We start from the raw sequence: 24672 nt of genomic DNA on the forward strand, positions 1-24672 counted from the left end.
CCTGGCAATACTAAGTACAACAAATGCAGATGTTTCCCTTTTCATATCAGCAGAATGAGAAATAATGAATGAACTCCCTATGCAGTATGAATAAACTATCTTTAAAAGTGCAGCCTTACATGTTAAAATGTAAGGACTTGGTGCAGGAGGCAGAAATGACCTGCATAGTGATTAATTCAGATTTAGAGTTTATATTTTTCTTTCCTTTGAATCTGCTTCTAAAAATTACCAACCCACTTACTTTATAAAGTAAAACAAATACAAGGCCAACCAGTAACTCAGTTGAATAGAAGGCCGATTTCAGGATAAATTACATTTTGTACTGCTAAACAATTGTAAATCAAATGAATTGACAATATTTAATCTTTGAGTGCCAAAGGAGAGCAAACATCAAAACTGCACAAATTTTACTTTGTATCCTACAGCTCATGAAGGCCCCTCACAGCATCAAGCAGTATTTGTATTCTATGTACCGTACTGAGGAAACTGACTGAAACGGCCCTGGATTTCGAATACTGGGCAGCATAATAGGTTGGCACAAACTTCTTTCACCTCTGGGACTTAGCCCAGACTGATGTGGTGAAACGAACAAAAGGGTAGATGTGATAGGGTAGAAGACAAGAGTGACTAAATGACAAAAGGGATGATGGTGTACGGCAAAATGAGGTGATGATGAGGCAAGTATAGAAACAAAAGATGAGTCCAGAGGACCTTAATATTCCTCACCTAGATAAGCCAAAAATTCAACAATTATAAATTTTGAAACTGCCCTGGAGTTTTTTCCTCAATTATTTAGTCTTCCTGCAGTACGCCATTACAGTACTACACAGCTATGAATACTGTGTTTTGAGGATATTCTCTTAATGCCATTTTCCTGCAACACTTAGTGCTTCATTTCTGAAAGAATTCACTTGACAATTCTAATCTTCTCCTTTCAAATGGGCTTTCACACGAGCTGGTGACCCTAACATCCAAAAAAGACAGAGAGCTACTGTCTTTTCACTTTAGAAAAGAAAAGAACAGAACTTAGTTCCCAGAAATGAAGTGACTGATTAAACTTGCGCCATATGTAGTTCTGCTCTACTCCACATCTTGTTAGTATAATGTGGAGGTTATTTTAATTTGAATGCAGAATGTATGCAGCATAATGTTTTCTATTGTTTCACTGTCTTTGGCACTCGGGCGGTTAAGAGATGGTGAGACTGCACAGTGGAGGCATGTGGCCTATTTAGATTGTATACATGCAATAATGCTGAATGGCTTTCTCCATGACAACTCCTTTGAACTTCCTTTTAATTCGTTTCATTTTTGGGTACACTGTTAATTTTAAGATGCATTAACATTTTGTTGGGATTCCAAGTGTTACTTCTGCTCAGTGTAATTAGCAGAACAATTCTCATCCAGCTTATGTACACAAAGGTTTAGGCATTTTTAAGGAGGACAATCTGTAAATTCTGATATGAAGATATTATTGGTTTTGGATCTAACAGCATGTTCAATATAAATAGAATAATAATATGAAGAGGCGAATGTGCTTGACAAACCTCACAGAATTCTTTGAGGAGGTAACAGCCATGGTAGATGGGGAGAATACTGTGGATGTAATGCGCTTAGGAGTTAGCCTTGGCCCAGTCACATTACAACAGTGACTACACTTCAAAAGTACTTAATTGGCTGTAAACCACATTATGACCTGAGGTTGTGAAAGATGCTTCATAAATGCAAGTTCTTTCTTTTACATGGACTTTAGGAAAGTGTCTGACCAGGTACCACATGGGATATTACCAGAGAAGATTAGGGGGTATGAAATTAGAGGGAGGATAGCAAATTGGACTAAAAACTTGTCAGAAGGGTGAAAACAGAGTAGGATTTAAGGACAGTTTTTCACGAGGTATAGAATATAAGAGCCAAGAGGTAATGAAGAGCCTATATAAAACGTTAATAAGACATCCCAATAAATATACCTCACAGCAAACACATTTACCAGTTAGAGTAGTGTGTGCAGTACAGAGAAGGATATTGAGGTTTTAGAAAGAGTAGAATTTAAATTCACTAGGATGCTGCTTAGTACAAGGAAATACAAATACAAAAAGACTTAAGAATGTTTTTTCCCCCATTTAGAGCAACACTGATTACAGGGCGTTGTAATAGAAGTGTTTAAAATTTTGAAAGGTTGGGACAGGGTAGATAGAAGCAGACTGTTTCCAGTAGTTGAGGTGTCAAGAATGAGAGGCCGTAGGTACAAGATTAAATGTGAGGGCAGGAGAAACTTCTTCACCCAGAGAGTTGTGACACTCTGGAATTCACTTCCAGGGGTAGTAGTTGAGCCAGAAACTATGTCAACATTCAAGATTAGATTGGATAGGTGGATGGTGGAAAAGGGATTGAAGGGATATGGGAACAGGGTGGGTAAATGTGAGGATGCTATTTGCTCGTGTGGCGGATATACATTGACATGGATTGGTTGCTGTTTCTGTGTTGTAATTTCTATATACCAAGTTGTTTCCATTTTCTCAGCCATGTTAAAGTTGCAGTATCATCCCACAGTTGCCTCCTGCTTGACTGAGGAGAGAAGCGGTGTGAGACCTCCCAGAGGAAGCAGCCCCACACCATTTGAGTTTGACACTCTCTCAAATTAGTTCTGGTTATCGAACTGCTAACATTTCTTGTTGGATTCCGTATTGTGATGATAGGGCTGTCCTATGAGGTGAGATTGAGTAGAATGGGCCTATATTCTCTGGAGTTTAGAAGAATGAGAGGTGATCTCATTGAAACATATAAAATTCTTGGAAGGCTTGTCCGTGTAGATACAGAGAGTCTAGAACTAGGGGTCATAGTCTCAGGAGAAGGAGTCGGCCATTATGGACTGAGATGAGGAGAAATTTCTTCACTCAAAGGGTGGTGAATCTTTGGAGTTCTCTACCCCAGAGGGCTGTAGATGCTCAGTCATTGAGTATATTCAAGACAGAGATTGATAGATTTTTGGAGACTAAGGCTGGAATTTTCCGGGGGCGGAGGGGCGGAGGGGCGGGTGGTCAGCGGGCGGGATTGGTGGCGGGCCGGGTGGGAAATTTGATATTTTTGACAGCGGGGTCAGGAACCCACTGTCAACTCGCTCCCACATGTCTTTTCCGATGTCGGGTCTGTCAGTGCTGAGCAGACCTGACAGGCAGCGGTGGGCGACCCAATTCAGGTAATTAGTGGCTTGTTTAGAGCCACTTATGAATGATTTTCAGCTTACCTTTTGCATTTGACAGCTTGCCCACGGTGTCCACGCTGGTCAAGTTGAGGCGGGGGTTCAGTGGCCATTGAATCAGCTGATGAGTTGACGGCTTCAAATGTAAAGTAAAAGCTCCCACCTTAGAGATATTTTCCCTCAGCCACAAGCTGTTCCTCACTGCATTTTCACAATAGATTCAGCATGCTGCATGTCTTTACACAAGTCTCCATCCAGTCTGACCTCATTACCTCTCTCACCATTGATAGATCGCTTCTGTCATCTCTACTTCACGTGCCATCTATTCCATCAGCATGGGTGCCCTTTATACTCTCTCACCTTGGTCCTCAGAATCCCACCATGATCAGCCCTAACACCAGCAGCACCAGGCACACCAGCAGCACCAACAACAACACCAACCTTCGCCGCAATCACCTGATGCTGCACAGGACAGAGGGCATCAGCACCCGAGCACATAGTTGCCAGGGATGGCCTCACCATGGCCAGATTTACTTCACTTGACGCTGTACACCCTGGCTGCCACATGATGCGCCAGGTTGGCACCACCACACACCAACATCATAAAGCATCCCTACAATGCCCAAGCCATCCCTTTCACACTCATCTCCATTGCGGGGGGTACCGTTATGTCTCACCATTCACTGCAACTCACTAAGCCACTTCCAAAGGTGCACACAAATCTGTCCAAGAAGGCAAAGTGTTGAAAATAAAGGTTTCAATGTTTGACACCACATTAACAGAAACTTTACATGAACATTGCATAAAACACCCAAATGCCTACCCTTATGTGTTGTTAGTTGGTATGATTGCACTAGGATGAGGGTGAGTGTGAGGGGTGGCTAGTGAGATGGGGATGTGATAATATAGATAGAGAGGGATAGGTGGAGGTGCAAGGTAAGTTGGTGTGAGTGATGTGCAGGAGTAGGGTAGGGAAGGCAGTGTGATGGGGATGTGATGAGAGGCACAGCATGTGGCTTTGTACTAACGTTTCGTGATCTACTGAGATCATTGAAACGTTTGCGGCACTGGGAAGGTCTCTTCCGCCCATGGGAAGGGACGAGGACCTCCTTGACTGCTGTGACTCCATAAGCATATGGAGGGAGTCATTTGCGAGCCTGGGTGCAGCCCTGTGCCTCTGTGCAGTGATTGTCAGTGTTTGCAGCACCTCAATGCTGTAGAACACTGATGGCACAAATGTCAAAATAAATTTGGACATGGTCCCTTTAAGGAAACTGGCTGATGACGCGTCATGAAATTACGTCACCAGACCCGCTCCCTCTAATTGGCCGGGAAATGCGTTGGACGGGCTTACCAAGCCCTATTAATGGAAATTCATTTCACAGAACGGGATGGAGCCAGCAGTGGGGTCAGGACCCGCCACTGATGTCGCCTGCCACGGACTGTCAAGATGAGCAAAATCCAGGCCTAAGGGAATCGAGAGATATGGGGATAGTGCAGGAAGGTGGGGTTGAGGTGGAAGATCAGCCATGGTCTCATTGAATGGCGGAGCAGGCTCGAGGGGCTGTATGGCCTACTGCTCCTATTTCTTATGTTCTTAATTCTTTAGTTTTTTAAAAATTCTTTGTTGGCTTAGTTTGAACTATTTATAATTCCTGTTGGATTAGATTGTTGACCTTTTCATTTACATTAACATCAATAAATAAAACTTCTAAGTTTATGCCTGTAAGCCGGTTAGTGCAGTATCAAACCTTGTACAGTAATTGCAAGAGCAATAATATTTTTCAGTCATACAGCTGCACAGCATCACCCTGGAGTAGGGAGAGCAGTAAGAGGAGGTGGACTCGGCAAACAGACAGTCACCCTAATCCGTCGAGTAACCGCTCACTCCCCTGGCACCCAGTAAGCCTTTCAGCCAGCTGCTCTCCTGCTCTGTTAAATCGTTTCCTCAGGACCGGAAATGTTGGACTCCAGATGCTGGTCTGAATGCAGTCTCCTTTTAGATATTTGTAATCCATAGGGAAAGGCAGCGATTGCCACTATTCCCTCTGCATCCCTCATTATTGCCCCACATGACATCCTAGAAATTTCTTCTGCCAGAGATGGAAATAAAAAAAACCACGAGATTTTCATTTGAAATGATGTTTAATTTGGATAAGTGCAGTGTTATGCATGTGGGCAGGGCGAATGCTCAACATTCATACACCCTTCAGGGAAAAGCATTAAAGAAGGTGGAGAAAGAGAGCGATCCAGGCGTTCTAGTGCATAGATTTCTAAAGGTACATGAGCAATGCCGTGAAGCAATAGCTAACAAATAGTGTTGGGGTACATTCATAGGACAGTTGAGTATCAGACGAGGCATACTATTTTGTCCTTGTACAAGACCTTGGTCAGGCCTCAGTTGGAATACTGTGTCCAGTTTTGGTCTCCTCACATGGTGGGTGATATTGAGGCTTTGGAAAAGGTGCAGAGGAGGAGCCACTGGACTAATTCCCAGTCTAAAGCATCTTAGTTATCAAGATAGGCTAAAAGAGTTGGGACTCTATACTTTAGAGAAGCGTAGACTTAGAGGTGATCTGATTGAGATTTATAAGATAAGGGAATAGATTGTGTTCCAGTTGACAGTTTGTTTCAATTAAGATAGGCTAGGGAGGACCAGGAGTCACAATTTTAAGTTGTATAAGGCCAGATCTAGGTTAGATGTCAGGAGGCGGTTCTTTTCCCAGAGAATAGTGGACCTCTGGAACAGGCTGCCGTCTCGTGCGGTGGATGCTGATTCGCTGAAGTCCTTCAAGTGAGAGCTGGACCTGTTACTTGTTGGGGCGGAGATCACCTCTTACAAATATAGGTACTGCAGGGAATGCAGGGCCAGTGTGAGCTCCTGGACTAGTTTTGATCGCCTCGATGGGTCGGAGAGGAATTTCCCAGGTTTTATTTCCCCCAAATTGGCCTGGATTTTTATGTGGTTTTTCGCCTCTCCCAGGAGATCACCTGGCTTCGCGTGGGGCGGGGTGGAGGGCGGGGGGCGGAGCGGGGCGGAGAGCGGGGCGGAGAGCGGGGTGCGGGGCGGGGGGGAGCGCGGGGCGGGGTGGAGAGCGGGGAGCGGGAGCGGGGCGGGGAGTGGGGTGCTGAGTGTACATATTGTGATACACAAGGTATCATTGTGTGGGTCAGGCTGGATGGACCAGAGGGTCTTTTACCTGTCCATCATTATTCGTATAATAAACTCATACATAGTCTAACGAGCATGTGCAATTATATCTCTAATATAAGTGAATTGATCATAAACAACTTGTAACTTCATTGCTCTTAAGGAGCCTAAAATCCTAATCTGGAGTCCTGTGTCATTAATTTATGTACCTGCCCATGCTAAAATGTTTATAACTTCAATCAAACAGTAATAACATTGGCCCAGATTTTGCAGTCAGCGGTGAATGCCCACAGACTTTCTACGGGCTTTTGTACTGGAAGTTGCGGTGATTCGAAAGCCATTTCAACGCAATGCCCTCTACAGGAGATCTGGGACCTGTGTGAACAGAGCAAGCAACTGTGTACCTTCTTAACCAATCAGGCGCATGGGAACACCACCACCTCCAAGTTCCCCTCCAAGTCACGCACCATCCTGACTTGGAAGTATATCGCCGATCCTTCATCGTCGCTGGGTCAAAATCCTGGAACTCCCTACCTAACAGCACTGTGGGAGTACCTTCACCACACGGACTGCAGCGGTTCAAGAAGGCGGCTCACCACCACCTTCTCGAGGGCAACTAGGGATGGGCAATAAATGCTGGTCTTGCCAGCGACGCCCGCATCCCATAAACTAAATATTATTTAAATTGTAGAATGGTTAATGACACGTGCAGAGCCTAAACCAGGAAGTGTCAGTTAGAATATTTAATTCAATGTCAAACCAGGTACAGTAAGCAACATCAGGAGAGGGAAAGAAAAATGAGATTAAGAGAGAGGGATAAAGAGACCGAAAGAAAAAGTAAAAAAAAGTATTTAAATTTTTTATTTTTTAAACTCTCCAATAATAATAAAAATCTGAAGGAATGATACTCGACACATGTAAAAGTTAGTTTTCAGTGCCAGAGAGATTGTTTGGCAGTAATTAAGACTTATCACAACATTAAAAATTCACTTACTTTTGAATGGACAAGCCTTAACTTTTTCTGACAAATTTAGTGGGTATCTCATGGGTAAGTAGAGCAACTTCTTGCGTTTCATGTGTTTTCATATATTTAGTGAAGGCTCTAGCGGAAAAAGTTTGTCTCCTTAGCGCCACCCATTAGCGACAGCCCGTTAATACGGTGTTGGGAGCTGTAATGACAGCTCCTGTCGAATCCAGCAGCGCATGCCAAATTGCCGGGGACTTCAATGCCAGAGAGATCATGACGTCAGTGAGTGTGCAATGCTCACTGAATGCCCGATCTGCCAAATTGCTTCTCGCCACTTACCTCACCGCCTGCAGTAAACACTGACCGGGAGAGCTGGCGTGCAGCACCAGGAAGCCGGCTCCGGGGACGTTATTTAAAGGGATCAGCCCCGATTACTTACACCTGACAGGCTAGTGAAGTTTCAGTGCCTGTGTGTTGGTTCCTGATACTGCAACAGTTTTATTTAGTGATTTGAAGGTTCTTTGGTATCAGGAGTGTTGTGGCAAGTAGAAAAGTGCAAAATTTATTCTTGAAAGATTCAACCTACAACACTTGCTAAAAGTCATGGGGGCTGTACTGGCAGTCCACCTTGCCCTCCAGGATCTACGGCGGAGGGAGCGGAGGCAACGAGGAAGACGGGAACATGCGCGCAGAGGGAGAAGGAAGAAGACGAGGAACAGGAGGGAGGGAGGAGGCAGCGAGACAATTGGCCTTCTGGATGGGCTGTCCATGACCGGCTCATCAGACTCAGATTCACATGAATGAAACCCCAGATCCCCGTAGCTCACCACATCCCCATCATACAATCCCTGTCTCATGGCATATCACAGCATCCTCCTGGGCACAAAGGTGAAATGAGAGAGACCACAAAATATTCCAAACACCATTAATAAATTTATCTATAATATCACATGAATTCTAATAGCTAATGACCCTTGTGCCTGCCATAGTTGAATAGCTGTCATTGTGTGCAAGGTGTGAGATGTGGGTGTGAGTGTTGCTAGGTAGAGATTGTTGGTGGGTGAGTGCTGTGGGTGTGGTACATTGAGCAGTGTGTGAAGCCTGTGGTACAGATGGTGGTATGTAGCATTTGTTGAAGCCTTCACTCACCCTGACCACCCATGTAAGCGCGTTAAACTTCCTCCTGCACTGAGTGTGGGACCTGGGGAGCACAGTGCTGCCTGTGACGTGGTGTGCCACCTTCCTCCACATAGTCCGGCAGACTTGTGGCGAGGGCCTCCTACCAGTTGGTACAGGACAGCCCGCCTTCGCTCCACTGCTAAAATCAATGCCTCCAAAGCTTCCTCGGAAAACCCCAGGGCTCTCTCCCTGGGGCGGCGATCTGCCATCAGCATTTGTAAATAAGTGCTCCTTCTCTTTGTTCTCCTTCTTATGGTTGTTGAGGCAGCTGTATACCCAACAATTCTGAGAATGAGGTGCTGCAGCATCAATGGACCTCCTTTAAGCAGTGAAAAAAACCTCTGTCAATCATTACTTGCGTTTAGACTATACCTGATATTGGTCCATCTTTTCAGTGTAACAGCAATGAGCTTGGGTTTTTAGACCAGATTTATGGCTGCAATCTTTTTAATGAGGAGTGGGGACGAATTTTGCGTGCAGTCTAGACCATTTTCACCTGGTGCTAATTCACCATTTTTAGTCTAAACATTGCCCATTCCTTGGCTATAGCGAATTTCTAGCCAACATATCCTTCCACATTTCCAGCTCCTTGTTTGGATGCTTCAGATTTAGAGAACGTGCCTCGACGACTCGTTGTTTAGTAGCTTTTCATTATATTTTGTGTGAATTCTTCGGCACAATTTTGATTTCTATTAGTATTCGTTTCAAGCTATATTTGGAACCAAGTGCCTGTTTCCCTGTAATAATGTGAGGTACCTGTTTTCATTTCTTCTTCCGTATTTCTATAGACTGGACAGACTGCTCCTTTTCTTGTTGCTGGCACTGAGAACCTAGTGGTTTTGCAGCAACTGGAATCGTTTGAATCAGTGCCAGTTTGATACTGTATTTTAATCTCCATAAAAAAACCACCAATAAATACAGAACAAAAACTCAGAAAATCAGACATTCGGGTATGTGTGGAAGTAATTAAGGGGGTTGGAGTGAGGAGTTGCAGGGCAGTAAATAATTGGAAGGCTAGTATTGCGGATTTTTGGAAATTAGTTGGCACTTAGGGTATAATAGTGAAGAGGAAGGGGTAATGAGTAGTTGAAGGGTAGAGAACGTAATGGAGTAGTGCGTATTTGAGGAAAATCGAGTAGTAAGGAGTTGGATGTGTGGAGCGGGATGCTAAGAACTTGTTCTGGTGTCTGGAGAAAAAGACTGACGAATGGGAGTTAAAGAATGAAAAGGATATTGGGGAAAAGATATTCAAAAAAAGACAGTGGGGAATAGGCCTTTTTTAAAAAAAAAAAAAAAAAAAAAAATATTCTGTAGGACATTGCCGTTTAAAAAAATGGGGGAAAGGCCTTAAAAATGAAGTGCGGTGAACAAGCCTTTAAAAAACAGACAGGGAAGGGAAGAAAACAATGCAACGGGGTTTGAAGAAATAGAGTGGAAAAGAAAATAAGCTTACAATGGAACTTTGAGAAAAAAAGCAGAGACAGAGAAAGAAAAAAAGTTGAAAACATAGCTTAAAAACAGCGCACAACAGTGCTTGAATTAAGAGAACGTGCATTAGGAATGAATTCAACTTCCAGAATTTCATTATTAACTGTCCACCTCCTGGCATTATATATATTTTGGCTAGCTGGGCATTTACATGTAGCTTCACACAAAATGTTAGGAGAACCGGATAGCCAGCACATAAATTAAACAGGCAAGAGTCGATGAATCAGTTGATTCCTGCAGCACAACCCTTTGTTTATTTAATTTTCAGCCTTCGGAGCTTGTGGTTGGACACGATTAATTATTTATTTACATTTCGGCTTCACGTGGTTGAGACTTCAATTCATTTAATACTCACTGAATTGAAAGGTCTGTGTGGGACCATGTAGCCACCACATAAACTGAACTTGTGAGAGTTGACAAATCAATTGATAACCTGCAACACAATCATTTATTTGTTTAATTTTCAGCCAACAAGTCAGGCTTATGTTCAGTTTTCAGCCACTTTTTTTTTAAGGAACTATGTCTGATCAGAAAAAAGAAATAGAGCAGCAGGAGTTTGAAAAATCCCTGGTATTTTGAACTTCCTGTCTTGTTGAGTACAGATAAGGATTCAGTTCATTGAAAATAAACTGACCTGGGAGACGTATTTGGGAGGACCAACCTGGGTGGAATCATCCAATCGCAAGTCCTGCAATGGCAAGAGAACTGTCAGACAAGAGGCGAGACCATTAAAATATGCAAACAGGCTTGAAACTGAAGATGAGCTCAAGATAGCAAATATTCTGAATAATTACTTCCTTCAAGTATTCACAAGGGAGTACATTAACAACATGCCCTCCCCAAAAAAAGAGCAGTGAAGCATAATCCAGGACTTCAATGTAAATATGATGGAAGTCCCAGATAAGTGAAAGGACTTAAAGCAAATAATTCCCCAGAGTTAGATGGTATTTGTCCCAGTGTTGAGACTAGGAAGGAGATTTGAGGCACTGACAATTACTATGAGGGTGTCCGTGGACTGTGGGAGGTACCAGTAGATTGGAAACAGGCTAATATGGCGCACATATTCAAAAAGGATGACAAAACAGACACAGGCAACTACAGACTTATTAGTCTTCAATTCTGTGTAAGATAATGGAATTGATGAGAACTCTTCTTTTTCTAGTAGTATAATGAGGCCTATTATGTTCCACCTGAACAGACGGGTGGCGCACACCTACAACATTCTGACTCACAGGAGAGTGCTACCAACTGAGCCAAGCTGACACTAACATCATTACATGTCCAGTGATTAGACACACAGTATCAAAGCTAGAGTTGGCAAATTTCAAAAGTAAATTTCAGCGAGTTTGAGTTCTGCCCTTTATTAATGTAAGATCTCATTTAATTATTAACCTTATATGGGTGAAGAGGGAGAGTCCATTTAATAAGTATATAATACATAATACAGTAGACATCTAACTCCAAGGGTCATTTCATAGTTATTATTCCATTTATTATTAAGCAACTGCTTTTTATCCTTAAAAAATACTTCTGATCATTATCACCTTTGAGCATTATGACGGGTTCATAGAAAAGCAATATTATGCAGCTTTCAGCTTTGCCTGGGCCTTGGTTTCTGTTCTGTTGCCTGTGTTTCTGTCTCCACTCCTGTCCTTTATTTACATTCTGTCCACACTCCTGATCTCCAGTCTTCAGCCTTGGATTCTGACTGTATGTTTGATCATTTATGACTAACTTCCACACAGTGAACTTGAACCACAGAATTCTGTTCGGTTGAAATTTGGAAAGTTATTCCGTAGGAGATACTGAGTGATTTATTTAGGAGATACTGAGTGATTTATTTTAGTTGAGGTTTAGTATGGTGATATGATCCACTGGAGTTCTAAATCCCTGTGTCATGGCAGGATCCGGATTTGATTCTCCATATGGTGAATTGCCAATCTCGGCTGCACTGTCATAGGGAGGTGTTGAATAGCTACCAGAGAGTTTCTCAATGGGAGTAAAAGAAAATTGGAAAGTCACTCAGCCCTTTGTACATTTTCTACTCACTGTCCATAGTGGTATAGGAAGCAGTTTACATGCCCAACATCTTTGCTTCGGATTGTGCATGGTGGTTGAACAACAGCAGGTAAAAGACAAAACTGTTTTTAAAATAATAGCTTTAGCTGATCTACTGGAAGTCAGTTTGGATCGAGACCTCAAGTATAATGACCGAACCGTTCTAGTACATTTCTCTGATTACACTTCACAGCAATCCCTTTCACCAGAGGAACTAGTAAACCTCGGGGAAATAAGAGGACCCCTAGCTCTTCCTATTTTACTTATAGACTGGGTTGAGTTTGCTGAAAACCTACATCACAACCTCTTCCCCCAACATCACCGTGATTTCCACTCTGCCTACAGGTTTAATCATTTTGAATTCTCAATATTCACATTTTTGTGCAGAAAAACTGGCTCCACCGAAACATTAAAAAAAACAATATTGACTTGCCTTTTGTTGGTGAATTAGGAGTCCTTCAACAGGTGTTAGGTCCTAATTAACATAATTAAGGGGCCTATTGCCTGGGATGCCTTAAAAAGGGCCCCATAAAATTAGCAGTGGGACCAAAGCCTGCCTAGCAGTCCCACGGCTAAATTGGTATGCTTTGCCCCCCCTGTTTTACGCCCAAAAGCTGGCGCAATCTATTCCAATTTCTACCCCAATATTGGAAAACTTTTTCAAAATGAAAGCTCACAACAAACCTGTGCACCAGAAGGAGCACTGAATGTGCCGCTAGCTTCCAGCTGATCAGGTGATGGCAGTTTCCATAATAATGATTTAATCTGTTATTTTCAAGTGGATTTACACAGTGAAATTACATTCTCCGACCAGAAAACTGTTTGCATTCGAGGCTTGATAAGAACAGTATACTGTTTTGTGTAGTGTGTACTAATAGGTTAGGCTGGTACATGATTTCTGGAGTAATTGACTTTGATCAGACTGATTGTAAGCCAAAGCATCTTTTGCATTTGTTGTCTGACTGACTGTAATTTTGTGGTAGACTAACCTCAGAGCATTCTGAGCAATGGGAGTTCCAAATTTGGCAGCTAATTGTTTTCAGTTCCAATAATGAGGAAGTCATCTGCCATGTTGTTTTGTCAGATTGCTGGCCAAAACCCAGTTAGCGAATAATTCATAACACAGCAAGTATGAACCAAAGCCTGTTTTATTTCTTAGGCTGGAATGTTAAAGCATCACTATTCATAAATTAATGGTTTTACAGTCCAAGTAAAGATTAATTAAGCATGCAACTGTACTGAGTGTGGTGCAAGCCACGAGCAAAGGGTTTACTGTGGTGCAGCACACATTGCTTTGCCAGTGACTCTTTTGGCCGTTTTATAGCAGAAGCTGCCTGCGAAAGTGGGAACTATATGAATAATTTATCAACCTGACACTAATGGATCTACAGTTTCAATCTCCTGAGCCAATTTAACTGCAATTAAGAAACTTCCTTAATTAAAGCTGCTTTTGACTACATATATTACCGTTAATAGAGTGCTTTGTGGTTGTGCTTTGCACAAATAATTATACATTTCACCAAAAATATTTTAATGTAAAATGTAGCAGTTACTGAAAGTGCAATTACTGTTTATTCAACCATTTTGGTTAAAATGAATTCCCATGAATTTAGGCTTTAATTGGATATAATTGAGTTGAATTTAAACAGTTTAATGGAATATCAGGCAAAATAATTGTGAGGCCATCTAGGGGTTGATGTTCCTTCTCCCACCTCCCCCATTGCTCAGGTACTGTACAGGGGCAATGCACCCAAAGTGAGCTGCACCAGACCCCTCTGCACCTGAATCTGGTAACCCGAGTTATTTCCATGGCATGGTCGCACTCCTGATGCAGAGCTGCTCTTGGCTGCACTAGTGGAGCAGGAAAGTCAGCTGTTGCTTTGGCAGAACTGCTGTAGTCGGGCCCTTCCGCTGTCCAAAAACAGCAACGAGATGGTCTCCAGCTGATTCTAGCCCGAGTCCTGAAAAAGCGCAGAAGGGATTTACCTGGTGCCAGCCCCTTGCTGATCTTCCAATTGGAGAGGAGCTTGGGGGTAGGGTTCCAAGACCTGCTTCTTCTGATACCCCTCCAAAGGGGTACCTGGGTGGCAAAAGTAAAAGAAAATTGGTGTGGGGTGACGATGCTCCCTCCTGCCTTATTTACATGGTTGAGTAATCCATGGGTCTATTGCACGTGCAGGCACTCTGCCCCCAGCCTTCTTGAAGCTCTGGAAACCCTGGGCCCCCATAAAGGGGGCAGAGACCCAGGGTCATGGATTTTTGTCCACAATTTCTGTCATTAATTCCTGAGGAATAAGCATTCCTCAGGTGCTAGTGACAGGAAATCGGCCCCATAGTTTTAAGTACTGTAGGAATGTCTAATTCCTATCAGAAGACTGAGGTCGACTCAGGCGATCAATAAAAAGATGTTTAATGTAAAACTAACTGAGTTTAACAAACAAATGCACGAGAACTACGAATACAAGTCTAGTCAGTTCGGAGGCTCCACGAGGATTGATAGGGCGGTCCCATGGACGGCGTCATGACGTCATCACGTTTTTCCTGCCGTTGGAGGATCACGTGATTAACGGCATGACGTCATCGCGTTTGCCCGCGCTCTTAAAGGGACCGCGCTCTGTACATGCAAACAACACATACAAAGATACAGGTTCAGGCTGTAGCTGACAGATTGTCAAAGGGAATTATGTACAGTTGTTCAGAGTCCCTTAGTGGCTCTGCCACAGTACCATGATAAATTGGTAGAATTGTAATCTTTTTTTATTAAATATTGGTATGATGCTTGGTAAAACTTGCTTTCCTAATCTTTTTATATTTGTTGTTGATTTTCCGATTGTTAGAATGAAAAGCAACAGAGAATAAAATTACTCATGAATTCAACTTGACAGAAGATTTTTCATTCAGATCACGGCCCATCTGTCACCTCATATTTTGCCTGGGGAGCTGCTTGCCCAGACATTAATAATCGTCAAGAAATCAGTGACACAAACACCTTGATTTATTTCTGTGTTCTTGCTTCATGACCTTTGTGTTGATGTTCTTTACTATTTATAAAGCTGTAAATAGCACCGAAGGTGTGTTTTTTGTCAGGGACAGCTTCTGACTTCTAAAGTAGTTTTATTTATTGTAAGCAAAGCCTAGGTACGTCTATGATTATTACCAGCCCACATTAACACCCATCATCCAGTCATGCTTTCTGACCTACAACCTCTCTCTATTAATTCCTATAGCTTTCTAATGCTGTAGATTGCAAAGTACATCTTGAGCAAAACACACAACAGCATTTTTAAATTTCATTATTATTCCGAGTGAATTGAAGTTTAATGAGACTTCCTTTTAAAATAAAGATATTTTCTCCTGTTTCCTTTTCGAGAGACTCCAGTTACACCACGCAGCATCACTGGCAGGTGACCACGACCCAAATGCCCAGCAGTGCCACTCTGAAATGGCTACTAGCAGATGTACAACAGAGGCTTTCCCTTATTCTTTGTGCCTTGGAGCTCTAATCTGTAACAATTTCAAAATGCCTTCTTGTGGTTAAAATTTTATTTTGTGGTTTAAAAAAAAAATCAGTAATTTAGAGAGCAGTGTCTGCTTTGTGCATTAGAACAATAACAATCCCAGTGCTTACTGCTAAATGAATACTGGATGGCATCTATTTATTTAATATTTCATTTTATTTTCAATTAATTTTGTTTCATGCCCTTCCCCTTTAAGGTTCCCTAAATGGGAGACTAAACAATCTGGTTTTCCCCTTTGAAAATATTTTAAGGCCAGGTAATAGGATGAGAGAGTAAGTGGGCCATAGTAACTCGTGCTACAAATGTTCCTTGTGGAATCAAACCTGAGGCTGCACACTGAGGGGGGCGGGGGGGGGTAATTTTGACTTTAAACAATAGTGTAAAGCCGGCGATATCAGCCGCCCGTTACACATCTCTCCTGATTTTCAATTTCTTTGACATCAGTTGAATTGAAAATCGGGAGAGATACAACTTGAATTTATATAGCACCTTTCATGACATCAGGATATCCCAAAGCGCTTCATGACCAATGAAGTATTTTGAAGTTGCAGTGTACGGTAAAGTGCAAACCAATTTTCAAGGTCCCACAAACGGCACTGAAATAAATGAGCAGAAAACATTTTATTGATAGCATTGGTTGAGGGATAAATGTTGGCCAGGACACCAGGAGAACTCCCTGCTCATCTTTGAATAGTGCCATGGGATCTTCTACGTCCACCTGAGAGGACGGGACCTCTGTTAAATGTCTTATCCCTCCGATAGTGCAGCACTCCCTCAGTACTGCACTGAAGTTTGAGTACTGCATGCTCAAATATCTGGAGTGGGACTTGAACCCATGACTTTCTGATTCAGAGATGAGTGTGCTCCTACTGAGCCAAGGCTGAGTGCTTCATCACTGTTCAGTATCTTCCTTCCACAATGTTTTCCTTCACCAATGGATTTTCTAGTATCAAAGATTTAACATGCAGGACCTCTGAACCAGTCAACCAGAGAGAGAGCACACGAAAAGTGGAGGTAAGTGGCCCAAAGCAGGAGACGCTTTTATACTGTGTGAGATCCGTGCTTATGATACCAGTTACTGATGTATTGATCTTGTGTAGCCTGTGATAATAAAAATGTAAACTTGTGGGATTTGCCATGGCCAATGGCTAGGAGCACTTTTACCATTACGGATTTACTAAAGTAGGTTCAATGCCCTACAGCTACATCTAAAGGTGACTAACTGCCAGTTAGAAACATAGAAGATAGGAGCAGGAGTAGGCCATTCGGCCCCTCGAGCCTGCTCCGCCATTCAATGAGACCATGGCTGATCATCCAAACTCAGTACCCTGTCCCCGCCTTCTCCCCATATCCCTTGATCCCTTTAGCCTTAAGAAATATATCCAACTCCTTCTTGAATATATTTAACGTATTGGCCTCCACTGCCTTCTGTGGTAGAGAATTCTACAGGCTCACCACTCTCTGGGTGAAGTAATTCCTCCTCATCTCTGTCCTAAATGGCTTACCCCTTATCCTTAGCCAGTGACCCCTGGTTCTGGACTTCCCGGCCATCGGGAACATCCTTCCTGCACCTAGTCTGTCTAGTCCTGTTAGAATTTTATAAGTTTCAATGAGATCCCCTCTCATTCTTCTAAACTCCAGCAAGTATAAGCCCAATCGACCCAATCTCTCCTCATACGTCATTCCTGCTATCCCAGGTATCAGTCTGGTGAATCTTCGCTGCACTCCCTCCATGGCAAGAACATCCTTCCTCAGGTAAGGCGACCAAAACTGCACACAATACTCAAGATGTGGTCTCACCAAGGCCCTGTACAACTGCAGCAAGACATCCTTGTTCCTGTACACGAACCCTCTCGCTACGAAGGCCAACATACCATTTGCTTTCTTAACTGCCTGCTGCACCTGCATGCTTATCCTCAGCGACTGGTGCACAAGGACACCCAGGTCTCGTTGCACTTCCCCTTCTCCCAATCTATTGCCGTTCAGATAATCTGCCTTCCTGTTTTTGCCACCAAAGTGGATAACCTCGCATTTATCCACATTATACTGCATCTGCCATGCTTCTGTCCAATCACCCAACCTGAAAACCATATCCTTTCTCAAGGGGTAGTGAAAATTACTTCCTTGTAATAGTTTCATTACCTCTTTCTCCCTTACACATTTTTCAAAAATGTTTCTGTTCTATTTTATGTATATATTTTCTAATTGCCCATATGAGTGTGCTGTACAGTAAGAACATAAGAAATAGACCATTCAGCCCTTCTAGCCTGCTCTGCCATTCAATAAGACCATGGCCGATCTTCTACCTCAACTCCACTTTCCCGCATTATCCCCATATCCCTTGATTCCCTTAGTATCCAAAAATCTAGTGATCTATGTCTTGAATATACTCAACAACTGAGCATCTACAGCCCCCTGGGGCAGAGAATTCCAAAGATTCACAACCCTTTGAATGAAGAAATTTCTCCTCATCTCAGTCCTAAATAGCTGACCCCTTATTCTGAGACTAGACTCCCCTGCCAGGGGAAAAGTCCTCCCAGCATCTAACTTGTCAAGCCCCTTAAAAATGTTATATGTTTCAATGCTATCACCTCTCATTCCTCTAAACTCGGGGGAATATGGGCCTAGTCTACTCAATTTCTCCTCGTAGGACAATCCCTCATCATAATCCTCTCATTCTATTTTCTCTCTCTCTTCCTCAATTTCCTGGTCATCCTTTGCTGAATTGTAAAATCCTCCCAATCCTCAGGTTTACTGCTCTTTTTGGCAACATTATAAACCTCTTCCTTTAATCTAATACTATCTTTAACTTCTCCTGTTAGCCACGGTTGGACCACTTTTCCCGTGGGGTTTTTACTCCTTAAGGGAATGTATATTGGTTGCGAATTATGAATTATTTCTTTAAATATTTGCCATTGTAATTTTGTAACAACAGGAGCCTTTTTCACACAACATCTTCCCTCCTCGGGCCACTTTTTAAAATAGCGGTCGGAGCCTGATGATGTTATCTGAGAACAAGCTGCGTAATTAAAGAAGGACCCCCCTGGTTTCCAGCAGCCTGCTCAAAATTGAAGACTGTAGGAAGGGATGTCGGCGGGTAATGCTGCAAGCCGATTTTAACTGGCCGCCCGCCCGGTTTCCTCTGGATGGCTAAAATTGCCCCTATTCTTTGCTCACTGAAACGAGATAACAGCTCTTTGAGGAGTGCTGCTTTACCATTGACAAAATAATGTGGCAAGTATAACCTTGGATTCAAACAAAACTATAAAAAGAGACTTTGAAAAGTTGTGATACATTGGCCCCGATATTTATGGGGCCGCATGTTCGGAGCAGGGGATGATGTGTTATGGACGGGAAACCCGGAAGTATGGATTTTCCGAATGTTTTTAACTGCAGGATGCCTTTTAAATATAAAGCATAGTTGGTTGGTGGGGTGGGGGAGGGTGGTGGGCGAGATGGCGGTTGCGGTGGGGGGGGACGGTGGGTCGGTGGGTAGAGTGTGGTCGGGGAAGCAACGGGGAGGAGATTTCACGGGGGGGTAGGTGATCGTGGGGGGGAGATTGGAGGTGAGTTGGTGATCGTGGGGGGGGGAGGCGGTAGAGCGTGGTCGAGAAAGCAAGATGGTAGTCACGGGGAGGAGATTGCGTAGGGGTGGTCTGTGATTGCAGTGGGTGGGGGGGTGAGACTGGAGGCGAGTCGATGGGGGGGTGTTGGGCATCAGACAGATCGTGAGGAGGTTTACAGGGTAGCTTGCTGGGCTGGCAGGAAACATGCCTCCTACTTCTGGCCCACAAGCAGTGCTGTAAAAGCACTTATGGATCCAGCCCGTCTCACCTCGTTTTACCTGCCGGGTTTCCCGAGGACAGGGAAACCCGGCCGACTTCAGTTAAAAAATAAAAAGCATGTTAAAATGGAGGCACGCAGCCGCCTTAAAAGCTTTCCATGACCGACCCGCCTCCTGAGAGCGGATTGGTTGCCTCCCCAACACTCCCCCTCCCCTATCCTGCCTCCGATAAAACCAGAAATGGGTGGGTTTGAGGTGGGTTGGGTTCAGGTTTGAAACTTTTAAAATTTTAACTCTCTACCCAACCCAAACCCATCTGTTTTTGGGGGTTAAAATTATCCCCAGTGTGACCACTGACATGAATCTAGAGAGTGACTTATGAGCCTGCTGTGAGCATGTGCCATTGACCAGCAGCAGTAGGAACAGGCTTCACCAGCATGATTATTTATCATTGCATTGCTGAACTGTAGATGCTACGTGAATACTATGATCTTACTTTTATTGTCACTTTCCAAGATGGAACAGATAAAGAAATGGTATAGAGCTTTCGAGCAACATGTGTAGGATAATGGACATCGGGCATACTTCATTTTGTTACAGGTATCCCAGCAAGGGAGCTGATTGTTTACACAGCAGGTCAAGCAGCATCTGTGGAGAGAGAAATAGAGTTAACGTTTCAGATCGATGTCCCTTCGTCAGAACTGAACGTCTGCGCTCTTCCAGTTCTGACGAAGGGTCATCGACCTGAAACGTTAACTCTGTTTCTCTCTCCACAGATGCTGCCTGACCTGCTGAGTATTTCCAGCATTTTCTGTTTTTATTTCAGATTTCCAGCATCCGCAGTATTTTGCTTTTATGTTGTTGTAGCTGGTTGTTTACGGCTGTTTTTAATACCACGCGAGTCCCACTGAATGGGTCTAGTGCAGCCCACTGCAACCCGAAGATAAGCCTGCAAGATTTCTTGGTTGTCAGTCTTAGCAAATTTCAGCAGGTTTACCGTTGGGTTGCAGCTGGCTGTGCGAAACTCATGCATTGAGTTAAAAACCAGTTTAATTACTCTAAAAATTCCAGATCGAGGTTCATTATGATGGTAAAAAAAAATGCATTCTGCTTGTTGGCGGATTGGTTGATGTTTCTGTGTTTTTCAAATCCCTCTATGGCCTCGCCCCCTCCGACTTCTCTGCTCCCCACCAGTTCTGGCGCCTTGCGCATCCCCGATTTCCATCGGCCCATCATTGGCCTTCAGCTGCCTCAACCCTAAGTTCTGGAATTCCCTTCCTAAACCTCTCCGTCTCTCTACCTCTCTGAAAAGACGCTCCTTAAAACCCAGCTCTTTGACCAAGCTGTCCTAATATCTCTATGTGGCTCAGTGTCAAATCATGTTTGATAACGCTCCTGTGAAACACATTGGGACGTTTTACTATGTTAAAGGCGCTATATAAATGCAAGTTGTTGTTATGGAGAGAGCAGACAGTTGGCATTTCGGGGGCCGTATCTTAGAAGCGCACCAGCCTGATACATTGACAGCCTGTTCTCTCCGCAGATGCTGACTGACCACCTTCATGTTTCTAGTTTTTTGCGTGTTGGATTTCTAGCGTTTGCACTATTTTGCTTTTTATTCGGTTGGTATTTCTGATGGACCCAGTCTTTTGAAACAAACATTGTTTTTGAGCTCACCCTAGCCAACATTTTAAACAGTTGCAATTATTCATGTATTTGGGGAGTTGGTCAGAGATGCTAGGTGGGATATATCGCACTTTCAAAAAAAAATATTCTCCTCCTCCCCACCTAAGTAGCAGCAAGCTGTTTAAAATTGCTGAAAGCTGCCCCGAGACTCGTTCCTATATTGTTTTTGAGACAAATGTTGGCTCTATTATTTTTAATGTAATTTTCCCCACTGCCTTACAAAGTCACACTTGCTTCGTTGAACAGGAGAGTGGGCGTATGAATCACGTCTCCCACCTCAGCTTTCAGTGGCTGTGTATTTCTCAACCTGCAGAAGGCATGCCATCATTTCCCTGCAGGGTGAGAAAGTGTCAAAACATTGCTCCAAGAGGTGCAAAGATCCAGCCCAGCTTCGATCTGACAGTACGCATCAGAGTTTAATATTCATTTTCCAAGACATTTTTATTAAATATGAAACATCTTTTCATTCTTATTACTTGACATGACTTTTGCGATCTAGATCTCCAATACAATTATCCTTGTTTATTTGCCCTTAAGGAAAGTGAAGATTGTTCCAAAATAAAAGGGAAGAGCAGTAAGTGAAGTGTAAGGCTTGATAACTGACAAAGATTATGTCAGATACTAGTTAATGCTTTTAATACCAATCCTTTATTTAAACTGTAGTATTTTGCTAGGCAAACATTAAAGAATAAGACGTTGGATTAAAAGAATACAATTTCCAACAAAGTTCATTGAAGGTCCTACAGGGTAATAAATCTTTGTTAACACAACAATGAATTCTGTCCCCTCCATTTCCTTCTTCCCCTATCCCTCTTTTCTTGATGGTAGTGACCGACACTGGACTTTAGTTCAATGCAGTAGCTGGCTGGTGGTGGAAGCAGAATCTTGGGCGTCAGGAGGCCTGAAGGAACAGTCACGGGCACTCGGGTAAGTGGTTGGGAGGAGGGTTGGAAGGGCCTTGCAGTCAGGATCGGGGAGGGTGGGCCTTGGAAGAGGAGGTTAAAATTGCAGTTGAGCCCCAATGTCCTCATCGTAGCTCGATCTGCATATTTAAAGAAGGACCCCACCGCCTTCCAGCGGGTGACCACCTTGTCTGGTCAGAAGAGCAGGTTAAGATCACAACCCTGCGAGAAGGGAGCGGGATTGGTGCAGATAAGTTGCACAGGCCATTCCGCCGGCCGGGCAGGGTTAAAATCGGCTCTCTTATTATGGATTAAAAAAAATGGAATACTGGAAATCTGTAATAAAAACAAAATGCTGAAAATGTTCAAGCTTGATCGACATCTGAGAAAGACTGGTCATCGTTTTAAGATGTAATCAGAACTTAATGTTCAGATGCCTCCTGTTCATTGCCAGCATTTTCTGTTTTTAACTCTGAATCTTTGTCACACCACTTTATTTTTTCTTTTTGCCAATCTTGGCCTAAATATAGCAGGTATTGGAACTGAAAGCAGGAGAATATTTGGTGCCTGGTTTAAAATGACGTATTGTTGCCTTGGCTATTATTTCTGCCTTAAAGTTACTCGTCTATAGCAGGTAATTTGGTGTACAGTTTGGTGCCGAATGCCAGCTGTATGTGTCAACCTTGCCTCAGTGATAATACCTCTGACTCAGAATGTCATGGGTTCAATCCCCATTCCAGAGATTTGAACATATAATCTAGGCTGACACTTCAGCGCAGTGCTGAGTGAGTGCTGCTGTGTCAGGCATCTTGTCCTTTGGATGAAACATTAAACCAAACCCCCATCTACCTCCTCAGGTGGATGCAAAAGATCCCATGGCACTATTTAAGGAAGAGCAGTGGAGTTCTCCTGGTATCCTGGCTAATATTTCTCCCTCAACCAATCACAAAAAATATCATTATCTCTTCATTTATTTCATTGCTGTTGTCAGACCTTGTTGTGCATTGACTAGCTTCCGCATTTACCTACATTACAACAGTGATTATACTTCAAAATACTTCATTGGCTGTGAAATGCTTTGGGCCATCGTGAGGATGTGAAAGGCATTATATAAATGCTGGTTCTGTCTTTATCTTTCTTGTATCTCTTACTGAGGCAATTCCTATTAAAAGTCTTCTGCTGAGTTACCGAACTGGCACCATGAACTGTGAATCTACACACTGAAGCACTCTGTTGTAAAGGAGCTCTTCAATTCCATTTCACTTTGATTGTTACAAAGTGCAATCATGTATTCTCAGTCTGTAGTATATCACCATTATGTGAATAGCAAATCCAGAGGATTCATTTAAACAAGAACTGATGTTTACTACAATACTCACTGGAACCTGTGCTACTTAAAATTATATTAACAATTATTCTGAAGAATTTCAAGCCTTACACTTGGGAGTATTCGCAATTTTTCAGCTCAGTTGCCATCATGCATAAAATTATACTTTTGTTGATAAGGACTCTTTTAGCAGCATGACTATTTCCCAGTAAATATGCAACAATAATGTTTAACACATCGTCGGTGCTTATCACCAGTGAACTTAAAACACGTATCGAGTCAATTATTACAAAGCAGATCACATTAATTTTAGTCCATCATTTCCAATACTTTTAAACCTCCTACACCACCAACAGAAGTCACATTTGAGCCAGGATCTGCCAATTTATGTCAATTTAAAAAATTTGACAGAGCTTCTGATGTGACTCTTGAAACCTTACTAATGCATGATGATTCATCATAAACCCACATAAATTATGTTTTTGCACATTGGTATGTAGTTCACAATGTCCAATACACTTATTAATGTTATGTTATATAAGTGTACTGTTCCGAATGGATAATTAGATAAGTTTGTAATTGCAGCATTTTTTGAGAAGATACTTCATATGTCCAAACTTCTTACGAAAGGACACCAAGAATGGAGTATCACACCTGATAGAAAATGACAGAAACTGTGGGAAAAGACCGCAGCATGGTGAACAGACATCACGCTGTATGAATTAACAACCAGCAGGGAGCAGAAAGTTAGGCACTGGCAGGAGACACGAGATAAGACACCATTTGGTCAAATAACCATATAAAATTTCATGGTGACATGGTCATTACTATACTTTCAACAAAGCAAATTATATAACTGTAATAAATAAAGTATTTATTTGAATCATGTGAAATAAACAATCATTCTGATCACTACAATAACTGCATGCAAAAATTAAAGCATGAACATAAAGGTGCTTTTAAATACATTTTAACAATAACATTCTGTCTGTTACACTCTAATTATTTTCTGTTTGCAGCAGCTGAAGAGAATGTATGCCATTATGTCATTTTTCAACGAGTATATGTAGAACTCCTATAGCATTGCTCACATTGAGTCAGGATTTGCTGTTTTATAACATTATGCCATGTAGGAGACTCCATCTGGGCCACTGATTTACAGTGACCGGATAAGTCGAATTCCATTTTTATTATAAGTGTATTCTGGGATTTTTACTGGTGCTTTTGGGATTCAGTTTCACAATCCTGTCCATTATTCTGTGAATACTGTAAATGAGTCGTCTTGGGGCATTCCTGGGCTTTGGGTGTAATGGGGGCAGTCCTGGGCTTTGGGTGTAATGGGGGCAGTCCTGGGCTTTGGGTGTAATGGGGGCAGTCCCGGGCTTTGGGCGTAATGGGGGCAGTCCTGGGCTTTGG

General features: G+C 42.8%; 1 long non-coding RNA gene across 2 annotated transcripts in view; it reads left to right on the top strand.

The window, feature by feature from the left end:
- Positions 1 to 24672, top strand: part of LOC147100367 (uncharacterized) — a 92772-nt gene that overhangs the window by 21220 nt on the left and 46880 nt on the right. Inside the window, exon 3 of one of the 2 annotated variants that reach the window (XR_015073723.1) lies at positions 426 to 2689. The exons of the other annotated variant lie outside the window; for it this stretch is intronic. This is a non-coding gene — a long non-coding RNA (uncharacterized LOC147100367). Of the gene's footprint in view, positions 1 to 425; positions 2690 to 24672 lie in introns of those variants that run through there. 2 annotated transcript variants of the gene reach the window in all.

The sequence above is a fragment of the Somniosus microcephalus genome, chromosome 26, assembly GCF_052327205.1.
Source record: "Somniosus microcephalus isolate GS21.2 chromosome 26, FLI_Smic_1.0, whole genome shotgun sequence".
NCBI classification, from domain to species: domain Eukaryota; kingdom Metazoa; phylum Chordata; class Chondrichthyes; order Squaliformes; family Somniosidae; genus Somniosus; species Somniosus microcephalus.